Here is a 22,880-nt window from a genome sequence, read left to right on the forward strand (position 1 = left end):
CCTTGATGTGATTTTTGGTGATAGGAGCATCATCATCATCATCATCACTTTGAACTTGGTAGGGGTTGTAGTAGATGGAATCGAAGGTCATATCTTCCCCTCCCAGAAAGGTTTCGGTTTCAGCAGAGTGAGTGGGAGATAAGGGTGTAGCGGATGGTTCGGTAGTGGAAGTGGGTTCGGGTGCTGAAGTAGGTTCGGGTGTAAGGGTATGTTCTGGTGCTGAAATATGAGCCCCCGTATCAGATACGTTGGTTCGAACTTCAGTGGTTGTTGTAGTGGCGTCGGAGAAAATGGGTGGTGGTATAGGAATAGTTGTGGGTGGAATGGTAGTAGAGGTAGTTATGGGGGGAATAGAAATAGAGGAGGTTATGGTGGGAATGGAAATAGATGTGGTAATAGGAGGAGAAGAGATAGGTTCAGTGACAATATGTACCTCATGAATGGGAGAAAGGGGAGGAGAGTCGCCTCGGATCGACTCTTCAGAGTCTGAACTTTCAGCTTCGGAATCACTCGAAGAAGCAAGAACCAGTTTACATTTTGGTTGTGTTTTCTTCTTCTTCAGTGGAGGAGATAGGGCCGCTTTTGACAACTTTCGCTTATTAGGGGTAGGACCTTTCACCCCTTTTGCAACCTTCTTTATTTTCCCCTTCTCTGGTTTCTTCCCCCTTGTGGCCAGTTTGTTTGCGCCGTTAATGGACTGAATCATCTCAGGGGTCAACTCTCTCGGTCCTGAAGGGGGATACTCCTTGTAAGCTTTGAAGATCTTGCTCTCCTTGGATACACCGGCGGACATGGACTCTGGAATGGATCCAACAAAAATAAATTTGGAGGAATCAGTCACAATAATCTTGGTGGTATGAAACACACCAATTGAGGAGAGAGGAGAGTTGGCCACTATAGGGACATGATATTTGTCCATGGCCCATTTGGTGACGATCGTCCAAAACCTGGCATAAGATATTTCAGTATGCCGAGAGGAGGAGCCAAGGCTTTGGATCAACTGTTGCCACAAAATCGAACCATAATCAAGATTGATTCCAGTATACAGACCATAAAGAATAGTCATGAATAATCGACTGGCCCCGTCAGAACCTGGACTTCTTTCAGATAAACCCTTGAAGAGGATTGTGAAAAATCCGTTCCATTGAGGAGGAAGGCATGACTTCTTGAATTTAGACATCATCGTAAGGATTTCTGTGTATCCCATGTTATAAAACATGGAGAAGAGTTGACTCATGGTGATTGAATCAGGGTTAACCCTTGATTCTTCAGGTTCAAACCCTAGAAGCCAACAAAAGCGCTGCTTGGAGATAGAGGATTTGTTGTCCAGAATGTCGAAGTAGATCCAATCAACTGATTTGTCGTAGTGGGCGGTGGAGAAAATCTTTGAAAGGCACTCCATTGGAACGATTTCAACCTTTGATAGAGCAAGAATGAGTGGAGAGTATTTAAGATACTCCACTATCGGATACATAAATGCATCATAGGATATTGGGTTGAGATCTATGACAAGGCTTTGTTGTGGTCGGATGGGAAGAATGGTTGAGTGGGAAGAGGTTTCATGGAAGGAGGAGGAATCTCCCATTGTTGAATGCTTCAAGGAAGAAGAGAAACAGTAGCAAAAAATTGTCTGTGAGGTTTTAGGAGTGTGATGAAGAGAAGAAATGGCTGGGGTTGAACCCTTTATATCAGTTATGGATGAGAGAGAAAAATTTGCCCCCAAATCTTCTCGGAACTCGGAACGGCGCTTGATGTGATTGAAAAATGACAGTTAGCGTCCCCGATGATTACGCATGAGAGAGAATATTGTTCCTTTTTGCATGCGCGCCCGTCAAATCACTATTGAAGCCGTTACTCTGTCGGCTGAGTCAGCACCTTATCTGTTAAATAGCTGTCATCCAAACAAGAGATAAGGACGGAACCGAACCAGACTTTTGGAAGATCAAAGATTTTCGTGCATAGAGTGACAAATGATAAAGAAATAAAACAACATCTATGTGGGGATATGTGATGTCAATGTAGACACAAAACAGTGGATCCCGGGCACGAATCTCTTCCTTCAAAGTCAATAGAGACTTTAAAGTGTCTGTATGGATTCCCATTGAATTACGATAAATCACTTGTTAAGAAGTGTTGAAAGGCATCTTTTGAGAAGGCTTAAAAGGGTGGCTTTCGCTTCAGTTTAGAATCCCGGACCTTGACATAAGATCGAGACCAAATGAAGTACCTGTGAGACTGATGTGGTCTGTTGAACAAGTAGGTTGGGATGTATGTATAGTGACTTGTTGGAGATGTTTGTTTGTGAAATCTCAAAAGATTAAAACTGGATTCTAAGGGAAGAAATGTCATGGTGATTAACAATTTCATAAGAATCACACAAAGGAAAGAGATTTCATGATACAACTACAAATGTAATTGTTTACCGTCAATGCATGTTAGGTATTGAATTTAGGGTTTCACTTAGCACGTAGTGACACAAGGCTAAGATCATAAACACAGAGATTGTGTAACCATAAACCTCAGTGGTTATTTCTGAGAGTCTCAAGGGTTACTATATGGGACCGAAATATGATGGAGAAAAATATTTGAGGTGGTGAAAAGAAACCAAAGTACCTCTGCTAAAAATAGTGACCAAGCAGTAAACTCTTAACCCATATGAGAAAAGAGTGAGGTAGCTCATGATTAGAATAAATGTAGCAGCCTAATTGGGAAGACAAGGTTTGTATATACCTAGTCATTAAGGCTTTATTCAAAATCAGTTGAGGCTTTGGACAACATGCAGCAGCATGTTTCTAGGGACGCTTAACTAGTATAAAGTGTGAGAATAATACCTGCCCCATCGATATTTAAACAAGAATAGAAGAAAAAGAAAGAAAATATTTTTGGAGATTTGAAATTTTTGAAAAGAGAAAAACCAAACAAAACAAAAACAAATAAAAACAAAAAAAAATTTGAACCAAACCCAAAATGGACTGAACGCTCGGTTTATTTCGGTTCCAAAAAATATTTTTGGATTTTAGAAAACAACTGTACATAATTATACAACCATAGACAACACCGTTTTGAGATTGAGCGAAAACATGTGCAATGGGACCGAACCCGAAATAGACCGAGCGTTCGGTTTATTTCACTTCCAATTGTTAGCTTTGAGATGGTGTTTTTGGTACCGACTCCGATTCCATCATTCCTAGACCTTGAAGGATTTTATTGAAACTAGCTTCAAGTAGGGCTTTGGTGAAGATATCAACCAGTTGATCAGTGGTTCGAACAAAGTGAATTTCGACATTTCCATCCTCCACATGATCCTTAATAAAGTGATACCTCAGTGATATATGCTTGGTCTTGGAGTGTTGCACTGGGTTATGACAGATCCTAATTGCACTTTCTGAATCGCAATATAGTGGTATCTTTTTCATGTTGAGTCCATAATCACGGAGCTGGCTTTGGATCCAAATGACTTGAGATGTACAAGAGGCAGCTGCGATGTACTCTGCTTCGGCTGTAGAAAGAGAAACACATGTTTGTTTCTTTGACTGCCAGCTGACCAACTTCCCATCAAGGAATTGGCAGCCTCCTGTGGTGCTTTTCCTGTCTAAACGACATCCTCCAAGGTCTGCATCTGAGAAGGCTTGAACGAAGAAGCCTGAGTTTGATGGATACCATAGACCGAGGGAGGTGGTTCGTTTCAGATACCGGAGTATATTTTTCACTGCAAGCATATGTGGTTCACGAGGATTTGCCTAAAACCTAGCACAATAACATACAGAAAACATTATATCAGGCCTGCTAGCAGTAAGGTACATTAAGGACCCACTCATCTGGCGGTACAGTGTAATATCAACTGCTGATTCTTCTAAGGAGGGTGTGAGTTTGGTGCCGAATGCCATTGGAACTTTGACCTTTGAGTCTCCCATCATGCCAAATTTGGCAAGAAGAGTTTTGGTGTATGCTTCCTGGTTGATAAAGATGCCTTCGGGTCCCTGTCTGATATTTAAACCAAGGAAAAAGTTAATCGGACCCATTGAGCTCATTTCAAATTTAGTCTCCATCAGCTTTCTGAATTCAGCTGTTAAGCTGGGATTCGTTGAGCCAAAGATGATATCGTCGACATAGATTTGAACAATCATAATGTGGTTACCTTCCTTCTTACAAAAGAAGGTTGGGTAAACCGAACCTTGTTTGAATTTGGACATCTTTAAAAACTTAGTTAGCGTTTCATACCAGGCCCTAGGTGCTTGTTTCAGACCGTAAACTGCCTTGTCCAGAATATAACAGTGATTTGGGTACTTTTCATTGACAAAACCAGGAGGTTGCTCCACGTAAACCATTTCTTCAAGTTCTCCATTCAGAAAAGCGCATTTTACATCCATATGGTAGACCTCGAAGTTTTTGTGTGCAGCATAGGAAAGAAATATTCGAACAGATTCCAGCCTTGCAACTGGAGTGAAAGTCTCTTCGTAATCAATTCCTTCTTCCTAGCAGTATCCTTTCACAACTAGACGAGCTTTGTTTCTTATTACATTGCCTTCCTTGTCCATTTTATTTCTAAAGACCCATTTGAGACCAACAACCGAGGCATCTTGAGGAGTTGGAATGAGATGCCAAACTTTATTTCTTTCGAACTCATTAAGTTCGTCTTGCATAGCTTGAACCCAATCAGAGTGATCAAGAGCGGTGTTTACTATCTTTGGTTCAACTTTTGAGATGAAAGAGTTAAACATACAAAACTCTACTTTTGAAAATAAAGAAGTTTCCTTTGCCTTCAGTTGAGATCGGGTCAACACCTTTTCAGAGACATTACCCACAACCTGTGAAACAGGATGATCTATAGTCCATTTGACAAGAGGAGGGTAATTTGGATCATAGGATGGATCCAATTTAGCGTTCACCATCTCTTCTAATTTAGATTGACTGGCATCGTTATAAAACATATCAGCATTCTCCCCCTCGAGTGATGAGCTTTCCAGTGTGGCTGGTGTTTCTGGTGCTATAGGACTTTCGGGTGTGGTTGTGCTCTCGGGCTGTGTTGAGCTTTTGGGTGCTACAGTACCTTCGGGTGCAGTAGAGCTTTCGGGTGCTACAGTACCTTTGGGTGCAGTAGAGCTTTCGGGAGCTACAGTACCTTCGGGTGCAGGTGGAGAAGAGTTCTCCCCCTCAACTTGTGAACTTGGTTGTTTTGAAGATGACGGATTCTCCCCCTCAACTGAAGCACTGTGCTGAGAAGGTTTATTTGGAGCTGATTCTCCTTCACCCAGCCGTTTGGCAGCTTCATCGACGATTTGCTTCAGATGGTCAACTTTGTTGTTTGTTGCATAGGCTTCTGAGAGAGAAGCCTTCTCCGGTTCATCGAATAACCCCACAAATTGCTCAAACAAATTTGCAATCGAGGCTTTGACTTGGCCTGTTTGAAAGAAGATTTCTCCAACTGGTTCTTCCGTGGCCTTCAGCTTCTTGATGTAGCTATCATCAAAAGTCACATAGTACGTTTCTTCAATCTTTCTTGAATGCTTGTTTAAAACCCTGTATGCTTTTTGAAGTGAGAGAATATCCCAGAAAAATCCCTTCATTGGCTTTAACGTCGAACTGCTGAAGCATCGTGAGCCGAATACATGGAAGAATTTAACGTTCAGCTTCCTGTTGTTGATGATCTCATAAGGAGTAAGAGAGAAATGCTTGTTGAGATAGGACCTGTTCTGCATGAAACATGCTGCAGAAATAGCATCAGCCTAGAAATATAATGGTAAAGAAGCGAAACTTAGCATGGTTCGGGCCGCCTCACACAAAGATCGGTTTCGTCTTTTGACAATTCCGTTTTGTTGAGGGGTGTAGAGAGCTGAGAAGTTGTGACTGGTTCCTTTTTCTGCTAAAAAGTCTTCAAATTCTTTATTTTTGAATTCCAGCCCATTGTCACTTCTGATGTTGCGGACTACTTTCCTCAGCTGCACTTTAACTTGCTTGATAAACATCTTCAGCTTGAGAGTAGCCTTAGATTTATGCTTCAGAATGCACACCCATGTAAAACATGAAAAGTCATCAATAATAACAAGAATATACTTGCTACTGCCAATGCTTTCGATAGAAGATGGACCACACAAGTCAATGTGAATTAACTCAAGTGGTTCAACGACTTTAGTGTTTAAGATGGATGGGTGACTTTGACGATTCTGCTTCCCCATTTCACACGTAGCACACAAATGTTCTCGATCAAACTTGAGCAATGGAAGACCCCTAACATGACCTCCTGTGGCAAGTTTGTTAATATCCTTGAAATTGAGATGGGAGAGCCTTCGGTGCCACAACCAGCTTTCGTCAGAATGTGCTTTGGATAATAGACAGATAGCTGGGTTTCCTTTGATAGGTTTGAGATTGAGAGGAAACATTTCGCCTTTGCGCTCCAATTTGAGAATTACTCTTTTTATTTTCTTCTCTATTATTTCCGAACCCTCATCATCAAACGAAACTTTAAGACCGGTACCTCCAACAAGCTGAGATACACTGATGAGATTATGTTGTAGTCCTTCAACGTATGCAACTTTTCTAATCGTGAAGTCTCCATTTGTTATCATCCCATAACCTTTAATCGTGCCATATGAGTTGTTCCCGAACTTGACATTCCCGCTATTTGGAAGTGATTGAAATTCCCTCAGCTCTTCCTTCCTTCCTGTCATGTGACGTGAGCAGCCACTGTCAATATACCATTCTTCGTCGAACTGCTCGTCACTGATAACCTGCAAAAATCAAGCAGATTTAGGAACCCAAAGTTTCTTGGGTCCACGTGAGCCTTTCACAGGAACAGGAATAGTAAGAGAAATGTCAACGAGATATGTTCTTTTTATTAAAGTTGTTTCATCTTTCTTCTTAATAGTGAAAACTTTAATTTTATTGGGATTTGTTACAGTCGGTTTGGAATGCTTTTGATAACTCTTGACCGAGGAAACCTTCGATTTTCCTTTCAAATCTGTTGAAGATTTTGGATTTTGAGTTTGAACATAATTGGATTTAGAATGGGGTTGAGAAGAATTAGAATGAGAGAATTTAGACTGAGAAGTTTTCTTGACTTGAGGTTCTAGGTGACCCTTTTGTTTGTGGTCATTAGCGAGACTGAACCTTGAACCTTGGTAACTTTTGCTCTTGGAACCGAACCTATGCTTTCGGTAGCTGGTGTTCTCTGAACCTTTCCTTTCCTTTCAGTTGTTAATACTTTCATGCGGTCTGATTCCTCTTTTCTCTGACTTCCTGTCATGATCAGAAAAATGGGCATTTTGAGATCGCCAGAACTGTTTTCGCTCTGAGAGATTCTTCTTGTATCTAAGATTCCTCTGCTGCTTTTGATTTTTCACCTGTCTGGGTTGCCTGTGAATATTCGCCTTCTGTTTTGGCTTTTGAACAACAGGTTCGCTCTTTATAGATGATGTTTCGTTTGTGGAGGTGACTTCTTCTACAGGAATTTCTTTAGTGCCACTGGTACTTGGTACGTCAAAGTTGTTAGGCTTGTTTAGCGGCTCTGGTACATATCTTCCTTTTGTTTTCTAGGACGTTCGCTCTGATAAACCAACTGTTTCATTGGCATTATCTATAGGAGCAGACCAGAAGAACTCATCGCAGCCATCTGCGTTATCTTCGTTTACAATGGGAGTGAGTTCAGCTGTTTGATGTTCGGTTACAACTGTAACTTTATACACCTGATTTGGAGTAGTTCTCACCTTTTGGTATACCACTGCCTTTTCTTTATGAATCGCGGACTTATTTTTGTGACAAACGAGCGAACTCCACAGAATTTTCAAAAATAAGATTTTTGTGGTTTTCGTGTTCTCTCTTGACAAACTCAGAATAGTCGACTTCATCTTCTACAGAAATTACACTCATACCATCATCCTCATTAAGTTCAGATGCATTTTTAACATCAATTTTATTTTCTGAATTTAAATTGGCATTCAATGAGTCAAATTTTTGTATGGTTTCGGTCCTTAGTTTCAGCTTATCGTTTTCATCCAAAAGATTTTTCAACATGTCCTTATGGTCCTTGGACTTTATAAAAGATTCTATTTTGTCCAGACCATACATGTAAGTGGGATTCACATCATCAGACGATACAACACTTTCGCAGTTATATGCTTCAGCATCGATTTCATCCTCCTTAAACTCAAGGAAGGGCAAAATCATGCGATGAATTTTCTGCCCTATTTCACAGTTCAGATGAAGTTGAGTGATGTTAGCATAAAGACGTTTAGCAATTAAACAAAAAACATATCTCTGTTTCAAAAGTTTTAAATTGTCTCTTTACAAATAAATGTTTTCATCTTTGGATTTAATTAGCTCCGACTCCTTCAGCTCTATCCACATCCTCCGTTCTTCACTCTTGGAAGACACCCTGCTTATTTAGTCAGTTAGGTTAGAATTGGTGACCCGTGTTTGAGTTAAACTACTATCTAGATTTGAGATTCTTGAATTTAAGTTTTTTAATTCTTTTTCATACGAATTTTGTGGGACTTTAAATGAATCAAAAACGGATTGTACCTTCTTGATCAATTCATCTAGCTCATTGATCTGCACGCTGAGAGGTTTTGCTGTGAAGCATAGGTCCTCTCGCTCCTTGGAGTCTTCATTCCCACCATTCGTATTGTATCCCCTCATTTGAGATGCATCTGTCACCATCAAACACTTCCCACCGCTTTCTTCACCTCTTGCAATGTATGCCTCTCCATAAGATGGTTTCCTGACCTCATCATCCTCTGAGTCGGTTGACCAGACCTGCACGCCACCGAACTCATCATCCGCTGCCGAACGCTGCACAATTAAAGCATTCATTGAAGGGTTAGCAGTAGCTTTCTTTCTCTTGATCTTTTCCAACTTTTTCATCAACAAGGCCTCTTCATCTTTTTCCTCATCCTTCTCTGCCATTTTCTTTAGAACGCAGTCTTTGGCATAGTGGTTCTTTCCTCCACAATAGTAGCAATTCACACCTGAATCTTCTTCAACTTTCGCCTCTTTCTTTGGTGCCTGTCTTTGGCTCCTCCCTAACCTTTTCAGAACTATAGCTTCCCTGCCAGTTTTGGTTCTTATTGGTAGGGAATCTCTTCTTGATGAACCTCTTCGGATTAGACACCATCATTGCATAATCTTCAGAAGTAAGATCATAGTCTTCTAGGTTCAGATCTTCATCTTCTACCACATTTTTGCTTTTAGATAGGAGGGCCAAGGACCCCAAACTTGAGACCACATTCTTCTCTTGCATGACAATCTTTTCTTGGGATTTCAAAATTCCCACCAGCTTTGCCAGCGAATAAGACTTGAACTGCTCGTGAGCTTTGACTGTAGCCACAACAGCTCTCCATTTAGATCTTAGGCCATTCAAAAAGGTGACTTTCTGTTCAATCAGCTTCCTTTCTATATCATGTTTGATCATCTTGCTAAGAAGATGATTGAAGCGATTGAACGTCTGAGTAACAGTTTCATCAGAATTCTGCTTAAATTCACCAAACTCAGACAAAAGCAAGGTCTGAATAGAATGCTCCAAATCTTCATCTGTGGAATATAGCTCTCGCAGCCTATCCCAGATTTCTTTAGCGGTACTGCAGGAACTCACCAACCTAAATGTATCAGATTGAAGAGCGAATCGGATCAGTCTCAATGCTTTAATGTTGCACTGAAACTTTTCCTTTTCGTCTTGAGAAACATCTTTAACATCTTTTAACAGATCATTATACTCGTTTTGAGTTTTAATGATTCTAGATGTTCCTGAGTTTGCGAATGGTCCTGACACAATAGCTTCCCATATAAGATACCCATTGTCTTCAGATCCGATGACGTAGTCTTCAAAGTGATGCGCCCAAACTTCGTAATCTTGAGCGTAAAGAATAGGAATCTTTGTTGTTGATCCAATACTATTTGAGATGTTGATAGAATTAGATTGAGAATCGTCCATGCTTGATCGTTTAACATGTTTGAAAGATCAGACTTGTAATATATAATATTAGGGCAAAACAAATAAGTAATGAGATACGTCAATTATGGAGTGACAACTCAATAAATATCAGTTAATGCGGAACAAACCCTAATAACTTCTTTCACAGAAGAGATGTGCATGAATTACACAACCTCCCGTTCTGATACCAATTGTTGAGTTATAAGAACTCTTTGATCGATTAGATCTTTGTAACAGGTAAATAATGAACATAAAAACAATGAGATAAAACACAAGTATGGATCTGAATGAGTCGAATGATTAGATTACTCAATCCTCAGCAGAGCTCAATTAAGAACTTCCGCTGTAGATGATTCTAGGGTTACAAAAGATATCTTAAAAAACAAGACGTGAAATCTACTCAAAAAACTGTATAAAAAGATGCATGCAAGCTTCTATTAATACTCAAACCCTAACAAACAAATCACGGATGGACACGCCCATATCGGATACAAAATAGGGCTAAAAGACGAGCCTAAGACGCAACACCATATACCCAACATTACGGATTCCTCTTTAAGCTCACATCCTATCAAGGAAAAAGAAGTTAAAGTGGAATCATTAATTCTAAACTTGTAGAACCTTGATTATATGTCACCCCTATGTATACATTCTTCAGCGACAGATCAACCGTATGGATCTTTGGATTGAACTTGATGTAATGTATGAGTGGTACTTCGGGGATTTCTTCGGAAAGGAAAAGAACTATGAGGTACTCCATGCATGAGTACTTCGGTGTTATGATATGACGGCTTCGCTGGAAGGCGATTTCGAAGAAATAGATGTACGTATGAAGCTGGTTTTGTGCGGATCAGATTGAATCTAGTTGTATGATAATGTCGGAAACATAAGGAAATTAAAGACATTAGATTTGAACATAAGGCGTTACAGACAAAACACAACCGTGCAACCATCAACATAGTTACAGTACTTTAGACTTACTACAAGACTATTTTTGCGAATAAGGTATACTACAAACGACAAGTATACGCAGCACGAGCATCCCTTTACTGACAGGATCTCGCAAAAGTCAAGACTCTAGTTGCATTAGTTTTGGATGGTTTATAAGTCTGTTACAACGAAACGCCTTAATTACATTAACGTGTGTCCGGAGTAGTCTCCCCTGCGGCAGTGATCCTTAGAATTCTGTCGTCCGCACCGGAGTTCTTTGCTATAGGACAATCCTTCTTGAAGTGCCCTATCTCACCGCATTGGTGGCATGACTGGTTAGCACTAGCATTGGTGGTGGGAGTGAGGTATTTAGCCAGAGTTACGTGGACGCGAGTGCCTTCCTTATTACTCCATTTTGGAAATTGCCTCCTAAAGCATTATGCAAGAGTTGCCACTTGCTGCTATGGCATGGAAAGTCTTTGGGATCTCTTGCGCTCCTTTTGGGCTTGACGATATCGTCTCTTCTTCAAAGGTCTTACGGCTTTGCAAGTGCATGACTGTTGCCATTTGTTGGTTTCCCGGTTTGGTACTACCATCGGAACTCTCGACTCCTTTGTCAGTCTTGCTTGTGTTGCCTGAGTTGATGTGTGTAAGGAAAGTTGTCACAGCAGCTGCTACTACAGCTTGTAATGTAGCGGCGTCGATATGGAGGATAGGGGTTTCGTTGCTCGGCTGATTGTTTCCGGATGACGACATGATTCTGTAACACGAAAGATAAGGATTTTGTGAGCGATTCTGGTTGACCCTAGTTGTACTTTGCTCGTTCAAACGAAGAGTAAGAGTATGTTCTCGAAAGTTTGACCTACATCCCTATGATGTAGTCCTAGTAAGGAATAGAAGTATGTTCGCAAAGGTTCGACCTACATCCATATGATGCAGTCCTAGTAAAGAATAGAAGTATGTTCGTAAAGGTTCGACCTATATCCCTATGATGAAATCCTAGTAATGAGTGGAAGTAAGTTCGTAGAATGGTCTCTAGACGCTTATCGTTCAAGCCGAGTTATCGTTGGTTGGTGAATAACATGATCCAACCACTAAAAGAGACTTGGAAATGTCTCTGGAGCTAAATTGCTATAGTCCAATGACTTGACTAAAGCATGTTTCAGATATACTCCAATGAAAGTATGATGAGAGTATTTGAATAAGGAACGACACAGAAGTTAGCGGACTGTCATTATCTTTGATATTCATGATGTAAAAGTTTGGGAAAATGACCTTGTAATAGGTCTTACATCATATCCAGAGTAGATAGTCCTTGATAGAATAAAGGCCTAACTAAAGTACTTACAGTACAAGATGGTTTCATAGAAAATGCCACATAGGGCATAGACAGAAAAACGATTCCTTTTAACAAGGAAAATAAAGTAAAGCATCTACTACTAGAAATGGTCATCCCTCTAGTGAACTCTCCGTTCAGCCAGTTGACGTTCCATATCAAGAAGGTATCGTTTGTATACTCTCTGTCGTACTCGTAGCTCTATGACTTCGGCTCAGGTTTCAGCTAGTGCTTGCAGCAGGGTTTCGTGGTCTCTCTCAGATCTCTCATGAGCATGTTCAAGGCTGTTGGTGCGAAGGATATGCATCCCTCCATTGGTGTCAACTTCCGCGATACGACGTAGAGCTATCCTGCCCTTAATTTCGTTTCGGGCAACTCTAATGATCAGGATTGGTAGAACTCTATCTATTGTGCTCCCTTCATTTACGTTGTAGAAGCTTCAATCTCCATTAAACGGCATAGGTTGATCTTGATATTTGCTCCATGCTTCCAAACATTCGACCCATGGAAGCGTCGGGCCATGAAAAGCTAGATGAGGGTTAGGATTTGGAATGGGAGCTACCGGGGGTAGGTTCTCAACCTTGGGTTCGGAGTTACCATCATCTGTGAGGTCTTCATCATGGTGATCATTCAAAGGAATCGTATGATCATTCTCTGGTTCTTCTCCAAACCATCCAGCAATGACTTCGTTCGGAAGGTACTGGTTGTCGTGGGGATGGAGTCCAACCATGTTATCTACGCGAGAATTGGGGTATGAAAATAATTATTAGATGAACTATTTAGATAATTATTTAGAAAATCTTCATTAGTTACATCACTATTTGTGAAGTGCATACCAGTTATATGTAATCGAAATAGGATAGGCCTTTGAATAAGTGACCTTAACTCCAAATTCATAAAGAATAGGGGTAAAGCAAAATTTTCACAGATTCTAAGTCTATAATATCCTAGTTACATATAGCTTTAGTGTATCAAGTTAGCAACTATCAACTTAGTAATGAAGATCCCTTTTAGTTCTCAAGTATAAAGTACCTATAGTAACACCAAATACTCCTATAGTATTTTAAGTTTAATGTTATGTTCTACTGTTCTCATTGTGGTATTGTTGGTAAGATTTTAGACTTTTTGCAACCACAAAACTACACTTAAGCACATGCTAGTCAACCCTCGGATAATATAGTTGATCAGGCTATATCTTGCTAGTTTTGACTATATGTCTCTAAGTCCACCTGTGTTCCCCAACAATTGTAATTCTTTTGTACTGTCCTAGTGACACTGATTTTAGTATGAATGCAGGCACGTATACTTAATTAAATATTTTATTATTTAAAGTATAAATTCTTGGTCAGAGTATTTTTAGTCCCATTGTATTTATAGTCTGTATATCTTTTATGGGTTGATATACTTAATTCACTATAAACAATGTTCTGATACCAATCTGTCACACCCCAAAACCGTGAACGGTGGAAACGTTCTGGGGCGGAGGACGTCATGTACAGTATCACAACAATGAATAGTAGTAAACAAGCAACAACATCATCCATTGCATTAATAGTATAATTTCATACATGTGTGTTCTGTCAAAGTTATAGACACCAAAAATATACATATCAAAATAAAAGATGAGTCTTGAACGAACTCCATCTTCTCAAAAGCTCGACACCTGTACCTGTCTAGTGGTGACCTGAGAATACAAGTTATTTTGAAAGCGAGTATCAACTTTAAAGCTGGTGAGATCATAAGTATATTAGTGTATGTGTTTGTATGAAAGCATTTGTAAGATGTAATGTATAAGTTTTGTAAAGTTTGTATTTGTTTGAATTATCCTAGAAAACCCTATGTTTCCTACTAAAAGTAGCCTTATACCAAGGCATCTCGTAACTGTGTGTGTGTCTCTTGTAAGAGTGTATTTTCCCAAATCCGAGTATCATTAACCAAAAATATAGTTTTTACATTACCGTGCATCGTGTGAATGTTCACGAAGTGAATGTAATAGGAAAATATTATAGTACTGTAGTGTTGTATTAAGTAACTACTGTTGTACTAACTACCTTAAACCAATTGTTATTTAAAGTACCATGTGATCAGCCTGTACCCTGCTACCGACTCAATAGTATAACGACGATGTAAGACGTCGTACGAAATGACATTTGGCACCCATAGACTTGCAAGTCCCACTATAGCGAGCAACAAGGTGTAGGATAGTCAATCTAGTATAGATCTATATGCAAACTCATACGCTCCACAATTAAGGAGATTCTGGATACAAAAACGGTCATGGCAGGTAGTGTCGTGACCCGTTTAATGGCTCAAATAACGGAATGTAATGTATATGTAATGTATGTGCTAGCTGTATTGTGTGTTCTTTCTTTGTCTATCCTGTATGTTTGTTTCTCATCACTATGTATTATGTTTGTTTCTCATCACTATGTATTATGTTTGTTTCTCATCACTATGTATTATGTTTGTTTCTCATAACTATGTATTATGTTTATTTCTCATTACTGTGTATTAAGTTTGTTTCTCATCACTATCTTCTATGTTTGTTTCTCATCACTATAATTTATGACTCATGTATGAACCTACTCTTTGTATGATTCATTGTTGTAGTATTAGTATTAGTAAGACCCTAAACTACCCCTATGGTAGTTTACTAGTAATATAACTTGTACGTATGAACATCGGAGTATACCCTTGCTACCTAAGGGTACTGAATGAACTGGAAGAACCTTTATGATTATATATGTACACATGATATATAACTAATATTTAAATGACCTTCAGACGGGTACCCGATATCCCACCAAACCACATCTCAATGGCGAAAAGGAAATAGGGTGGGGAGACCTTTCTAAGCCTTTTTAACATTGCTTATATAACTATACATACATATACATGAAACTGATAATATAAAAGTATAAAAGAAGTTTCATAAAAGCATTTGATATGTAAAAGAGTTTTTAAGACAATTTGAAGTAAAACTGTTTGGTAAAACAGTTTGAAAGTAAGAGATTCACTTGTCGATAGTTATTAATCACATGTGATTGAGATAATAACTATCGTAACTTCACTTGTATTCCCCCCATAAAGTATTTATAAACATTTGAAAACATTAAAAGGTTAATTTAGGGGTACGAACTCACCTGTAGTGAGTGAATTGGATTGAAGTGTCGGATACGATGCTAGGTGACAAGTGGAGACTTTGTACACACACAACGAGCCTAGTTTTCATATAATCAATATATATATATATATATATATATATATATATATATATATAACTAAGTAGGCACTTTATCTCTAATAATATAAGTTAACACACTCTATAACATGGTAACACTTTGTTTCAAGTGTTAAAGATTACAAGGGTTGCAACCAAGTGTTGTAGGAAAGGCTAGTGTGCTTGGGGTTCAAGGAACACTCCTCTAAGGAGTTTACGGTTTTATGTTCACTAGCAAAAGGATTTACGGTCGTAAACCCTTGGGTTTACGGTCGTAAGCTCACCCCCTTTGTGACCATTTGATGTTTGAAGTTTTCTAAGCCAATCCAGGTATTCCTACTTCATGTTTATGCCTTAGGAAGTGTTGTGTCGCATCAAAACATTCCTAAATGGAGTTTGCGGTCTATGGACCATTTCTCCATGAGTTTAATACCTTAAACTATCATGGACTTAGGTATTTTGGTGATTTCAAGTCCTTAGCTCATCATGGTAATAGTCTAGGTTAGATTCTATGCATTAGGAGTAAATATGGGACATTTAAAAACCTTTTGGGGTGTTTATGGTTTTTGGAGATCCCCAAACCGTAAACACATATAAATGTAAAGTTTTTGGGCTTTTTGTGTGATAAACTCCTCAAGGATGGATCTAGACAAGTCCCTAAGGCATTGTGAAACATCTAGGCACCCTAAGGCACCACTTTGGCCCTATTCTTAGTGTTGTTGGTTTTGGGAGCCTCCCAAAACCATGGTGTTCTTGGGACTTTTCTTTGATATTAATATGTATAGCAAGCTTTAAATGACTCTAGGATAGAAATACTTACTTTGTGGAAGCTTGAAATGAACTAAAAGTCCAAGAACACTAGTGTGTTCTTGGTGTTTTGGAAAACTAGTCAAAACACATAAATGGATGGATTAAAGGATGTATAATCACTAGATGTTATGTTATATCAAATAATCAAGTCGAGAAACACTTACGTTTTCAGGAAGTCAGGCGAAAACCGGGATGATACTTGAGAGAGTTTGGAGTTTACTCTTTAGGTTGCAAGAAAGAATGAGACACATTGGGGAGTAAACTGATGCTTAAGGCATTAGTTTACAGTTTTTAGGGGAGTTTACGGCCCAAACATAAAAGTTTGGCTGTGAACTTCTAAGCTACATGGTAATCGCGGTTTAGAAATTTTAAGACCCAAGACGGCGCATTCTTTCACCTGTTCATTTAAAGAATAATTATTATAATAGTCAAACGAATCTTTAAATTTGTTAAAAACAAATAGAACTGATATTGACTTATAATATGAAGTGATTGAATTTTACGGTTTGACCGAATGAAAATTTTGAGTTATCACACATACCGATTTGTTCCCCATTATAAATAGTGTTATCTCCATCAAACTTAAACCACGCCTAAAATTTATCAATAAGGCTTTATAAAAACAACTAACCAAGATGAAATCATTGTTACTACTTATGTTCTCCACAATCTCCCTTTCAATGGGCCAACCGTCTCCAACTCAAGTTTGAGACCTTGATGGGAACTTGGTGTGTTCTGGTACAAAGTACTACATCTTGCCTGTGATCCGAGGAATGGGTGGCGGTGTTACACTTGCCTCCACGAGAAATGAGTCATGCCCACTTGACGTTGTTCAAGCCAATCAAGAAGTAGATAATGGCATGCCACTAACATTTACACCGGTAAACCCTAAGAAAGGTGTCATTCGGGAATCAACAGATCTAAACATTGTATTCTCGGGTGCATCAACCTGCATTCAATCAAATGTTTGGATGCTGGAGTAGTACGATGGACAACTTATTACAACTGTTCATGGAGTAGCAGGAAACCCTAGTCAGAAAACCATCAATAACTGGTTTAAGATAAAAAAAAGTATGAGGATGCTTACAAGCTTGTGTTCTGCCCGAAATTATGTAACCTTTGCAGACTTATTTGTGGAAATATTGGTGTTGTGATTGCTAAAAAAGCTAGTAAACGTCTGGCTATTAATGAAGTGCCTTTGAAGATTATGTTTAAGAAGGCATAATTATTTTATATCTTTGTTATATTTATTTTTATTTTAACAAGAAGCAGTTTTATTTTAATATACATCTATTTTAATTATAAATAAATGACCATGGGCCAATATATCAAATAAAAATTTAATTGTCATTTATTTACAGTGAACTGAAAACATGGTCTAATTGGATCAAATTGTGCACTTTCTGTCCAATTTTTTTTTGACGCCCAATTTTTACCAAAATATATAATTTTTTTTGTGTAATTTAGGTTTCTGAAAATTTTAACAAAAATTTAAGAGACCCTAACACCTGATTTTCCCTTCTTGTTTTTTTTTTCATTTAACTTAATATTTCAGCACCTAAAAGAAAATAGAAAAAGAAAATAACATCACATCCCATTCCTCCATCTCTTTATCTCTCTGAACACCACCACCTCCTCATCAATTCTTGATTTTCATCAATATGTTTTGACATTCAAACAATGTTGGTATCGTTTCTTATTGACCTTTAAAGGTCTCCTCTATTATTAATTTGAAAAGTGTAATGATTTAGGAGTGTAACAAATTTTGGTGTATGCCAAGATTTATGTAATCACATTAGGAAATATTAATTTAAAACTATGATTTTTATATTGCAAATTACGGTTTCTGTTAATATATCAACTATGAAATTCTCATTTTTAAATAGCTTCTTTTAATATTTATCGTTAATTTAATAATGTTTATAACATATTTAACTACAAAAAAAATAGATTTAATTCAAACATGTAGTGGTTAAAACGCAAGTCAATGTGATCTTGACTAATTAAATAAGAAAACATGAAATTTTGAAGAATGAACTTATAATTTTAGATGTATTTTTCAACTTAAAAAATGTTTTAAGTTGGTTTGGACTAAAATAACAAATAGATAACTTTCAAGTTAAATGATGTACAAAATATTTTATTAAAATCCCAAGTAATTGAAAATATTAGTCTCTAATGAATATTAATTCTTAAATTTATGATTTCCATTTTATCTTTGGCATAAACCATGTATTATTATTTTATTTTATATTTGGTATAACATTTATTTATTTTTATATTATGATGCATCTTATACATAAGTGACTTAATATTATTTTTCAATATATATATATATATATATATATATATATATATATATATATATATATATATATATATATATATATATATATAAGAAACATTAATGGAAAATAATGATATTAACTAAGAAATATAGCAAACTTGTGAAAATCTATAATTTGTATAATGTGTTAGTAATTAATAGAAATTAATAGACATACGAGATAATTACAACAGAACCTCACGAGTAGATTCTAATCGCCAGTCCAACAACGAGAACTAATCGCCAAAAATAAAAATATTCTTAAAAATTTTTATATCGGTTTTGATGGTTTAATTTTTTTTACCTAACCAAGAAAATGATATACGTTAAAAATATCATACAATCACATTAGAGGAAACTAATCGTTGGCCACCTAAAAAGAACTAATAGCCAAAAATGGAAAATAATGGTATTAACTAAGAAATAAAGGAAATTCGTGAAAATCTATAATTTCTTTAACATTTTAGTAATTAATAGAAATTAATAGTCATACGGGACAATTACAACAGAATCCCACGATAGGATTCTATTCGCCAATCGCCTAACGAGAACTAATAGCGCAAAATATAAATATTCTTAAATTTTTTTTAATCGGTTTTGATGGTTTAATTTTCTTTTACCTAACCAATAAAATGATATACGTTAAAAACGTTTTGACCATAGTGCATTTATACAACCCAATTGGCTTTATGTTACCTTGTTAAATTGTATTTATTATATTTGGAGCATTAACACCTAGATTTAATGAGATTGGGTTGTCTAACTTGTCTAAGCAGTTAGGTGTAGCCTACAACCATTCCCAAATGCATACCGATTTGTTCCCCATTATAAATAGTGTTAACTCCATCAAACTTAAACCACTCCTCAAATTTATCAACAAGGCTATATAAAAACAACTAACCAAGATGAAAACATTGTTACTACTTATGTTCTCCACAATCTCCCTTTCAATGGGCCAAGCATCTCCAACTCAAGTTCGAGACCTTGATGGGAAGTTGGTGCGTTCTGGTACAAAGTACTACATCTTTCCTGTAATCCGAGGAATGGGTGGCGGTGTTACAATTGCCTCCACGAGAAATGAGTCATGCCCACTTGACGTTGTCCAAGCCAATCAAGAAGTAGATAATGGCATGCCACTGACATTTAGACCGGTAAACCCTAAGAAAGGTGTCATTCGGTAATCAACAGATCTAAACATTATGTTCTCGGGTGCATCGACCTGCATTCAATCAAATGTTTGGATGCTCGAGGAGTATGATGGACATCTTATCACAACTGGTCATGGAGTAGCAGGAAACCCTAGTCAGGAAACCATCATTAACTGGTTTAAGATTGAAAATTATGAGGATGGTTACAAGCTTGTGTTCTGCCCGAAAGTATGTGAACTTTGCAGGCCTATTTGTGGAAATATTGGTGTTGTGATTGCTAAAAATGGAAGTAGACGTCTGGCTATTAATGAAGTGCCTTTTAAGATTATGTTTAAGAAGGCATAATTATTTTATATCTTTGTTTTATTTATTTTTATTTTCGCAAGAAACAGTTTTATTTTAGTATACATGTATTTTAATTATAAATAAATGACCACAGGCCATTATATCAAATAAAGATTTAATTGACATTTAGTTACAGTGAACTGAATACATGGTCTAATTGGATAACAAAAATGTGCACATTCTGTCCAGTTTTTTTTCAACACCCAACTTTTTCCAAAATATATAATTTCTTTTTGTGTAATTTAGGTTCCACAAAAATTTAACAGACCCGAACACATGATTTTCCCTTCTTGTTTTATTTTCATTTCACTTAATATTTCAGCACCTAAATAAAAATAACATCCCATCCCTTTCCTCCATCTCTTTATCTCTGTAAACGCCACCACTTCCTCACCTATTTTTGATTTTCATCAAAATGTTTTGACATTCAAACAATGTTGGTATCATTTCTTATTGACCTTTAAAGGTCTCCTCTAATATTAATTTGAAAAGTGTAATGATTTAGGAGTACTCTAATATTAATTTGAAAAGTGTAATGATTTTGGAGTGTAACAAACTTTGGTGTATGCCAATATTTATGTAATCACGTAAGGAAATATTAATTTAAAAATACGATTTTTATATTGCAAATTACGGTTTCTATTAATATATCAACTATGATATTCTAATTTTTAAATAGATTCTCTTAATATTTATTGTTAATATAATAATGTTTATAACATATTTAACTAAAGAAAAAATAGAATTAATTCAAACATGTAGTGGTTAAAACCCAAGTCAAGGTACAGTTGAATAATTTAATAAGAAAACATGAAATTTTGAAGAATGAACTTATAATGTTAGATGTATTTTTCAACTTAAAAAATGTTTTAAGTTGGTTTCGACTAAAATAACAAATAGATAACTTTGAAGTTAATTGATGTACAAAATATTTTATTCAAATCCTAAGTAATTGGAAATATTAGTCTCTAATGAATGTTAATTCTTAAATTTGTGATTTCCATTTTATATTTGGCATAAACCACGTGTTATTATTTTATTTTATATTCGGAATAACATGTATTTATTATATATATATATATATATATATATATATATATATATATATATATAAACATTAATGGAAAATAATGATATTAACTAAGAAATAATGGAAATTCGTGAAAATCTATAATTTCTTTAACATTTTAGTAATTAATAGAAATTAATAGTCATACGGGACAATTACCAAAGAATCCAACGAGAGGATTCTATTCGCCAGCCCCTAACGAGAACTAATAGCCGAGAACTAATAGCCAAAAATAAATATATTCTTAAATTTTTTTATCGGTTTTTGATGGTTTAATTTTTTTTACCTAACCAATAAAATGATATACGTTAAAAATGTTTTGACCATAGTGCATTTATACAACCCAATTGGATTTATGTTACCTTGTTAAATTGTATTTAACATATTTGGAACATTAACACCTAGATTTAATGAAATTGGATTGTGTAACTTGTCTAAGCAGTTACGTGTAGCCTACAACCATTCCCAAATGCATACCGATTTGTTCCCCATTATAAATAGTGTTATCTCCATCAAACTTAATCCACTGCTCAAACTTATCAACAAGGCTATATAAAAACAACTAACCAAGATGAAAACATTGTTACTACTTATGTTCTCCACAATCTCCTTTTCAATGGGCCAACCATCTCCAACTCAAGTTCGAGACTTTGATGGGAAGTTGGTGCGTTCTGGTACAAAATACTACATCTTGCCTGTAATCCGAGGAATGGGTGGCGGTGTTACACTTGCCTCCACGAGAAATGAGTCATGCCCACTTGACGTTGTTCAAGCCAATCAAGAAGTAGATAATGGCATGCCACTAACATTTACACCGGTAAACTTTAAGAAAGGTGTCATTCGGGAATCAACGGATCTAAACATTATGTTCTCGGGTGTATCGACCTGCATTCAGTCGAATGTTTGGATGCTCGAGGAGTATGATGGACATCTTATCACAACTGGTCATGGAGTAGCAGGAAGCCCTAGTCAGGAAACCATCAATAACTGGTTTAAGATTGAAAAGTACGAGGATGGTTACAAGCTTGTGTTCTGTCCGAAAGTATGTGAACTTTGCAGGCCTATTTGTGGAAATATTGGTGTTGTGATTGCTAAAAACGGAAGTAGACGTCTGGCTGTTAATGAAGTGCCTTTTAAAATTATGTTTAAGAAGGCATAATTATTTTATATCTTTGTTTTATTTATTTTTATTTTCGCAAGAAACAGTTATATTTTAATATACATGTATTTTAATTATAAATAAATGACCATGGGCCATTATATCAAATAAAGATTTAATTGACATTTAGTTATAGTGAACTGAAAACATCGTCTAATTGGATCACAAAAAGGAGCACATTCTATCCAAATTTTTTTCGACGCCCAACTTTTTCAAAAATATATAATTTCTTTTTGTGTTATTTAGGTTCCTAAAAAATTTAACAAAAAATTTACAGATACTAACACCTGATTCTCCCTTATTGTTTTATTTTCATTTCACTTAATATTTCAGCACCTAAAAGAAAATTGAAAAAGAAAATAACATCCCATCCTTTTCCTCCATATCTTTATCTCTCTGAACGCCACCACCTCCCCATACATTTTTGATTTTCATCAAAATGTTTTGACATTCAAACAATGTTGGTATCGTTTCTTATTGACCTTTAAAGGTCTCCTCTAATATTAATTTGAAAAGTGTAATGATTTAGGAGTGTAACAAACTTTGGTGTATGCCAATATTTATGTAATCACGTTAGGAAATATTAATTTAAAACTATGATTTTTATATTGC

At 36.6% G+C, this 22,880-nt stretch overlaps 3 pseudogenes; all 3 read left to right on the plus strand.

Moving 5' to 3' along the window:
- Window positions 1-16,856: 16,856 nt before the first annotated feature.
- Window positions 16,857-17,446, plus strand: LOC145006025 (miraculin pseudogene; annotated as a pseudogene).
- Window positions 17,447-19,452: 2,006 nt separating this feature from the next.
- On the plus strand, window positions 19,453-20,040 carry LOC145006264 (miraculin pseudogene; annotated as a pseudogene).
- A 1,616-nt stretch (window positions 20,041-21,656) lies between these two features.
- Window positions 21,657-22,268, plus strand: LOC145005387 (miraculin pseudogene; annotated as a pseudogene).
- The last annotated feature ends 612 nt before the right edge of the window (window positions 22,269-22,880 follow it).

This window comes from Lactuca saligna, chromosome 7, assembly GCF_052625555.1.
Source record: "Lactuca saligna cultivar CGN05327 chromosome 7, ASM5262555v1, whole genome shotgun sequence".
NCBI lineage: Eukaryota > Viridiplantae > Streptophyta > Magnoliopsida > Asterales > Asteraceae > Lactuca > Lactuca saligna.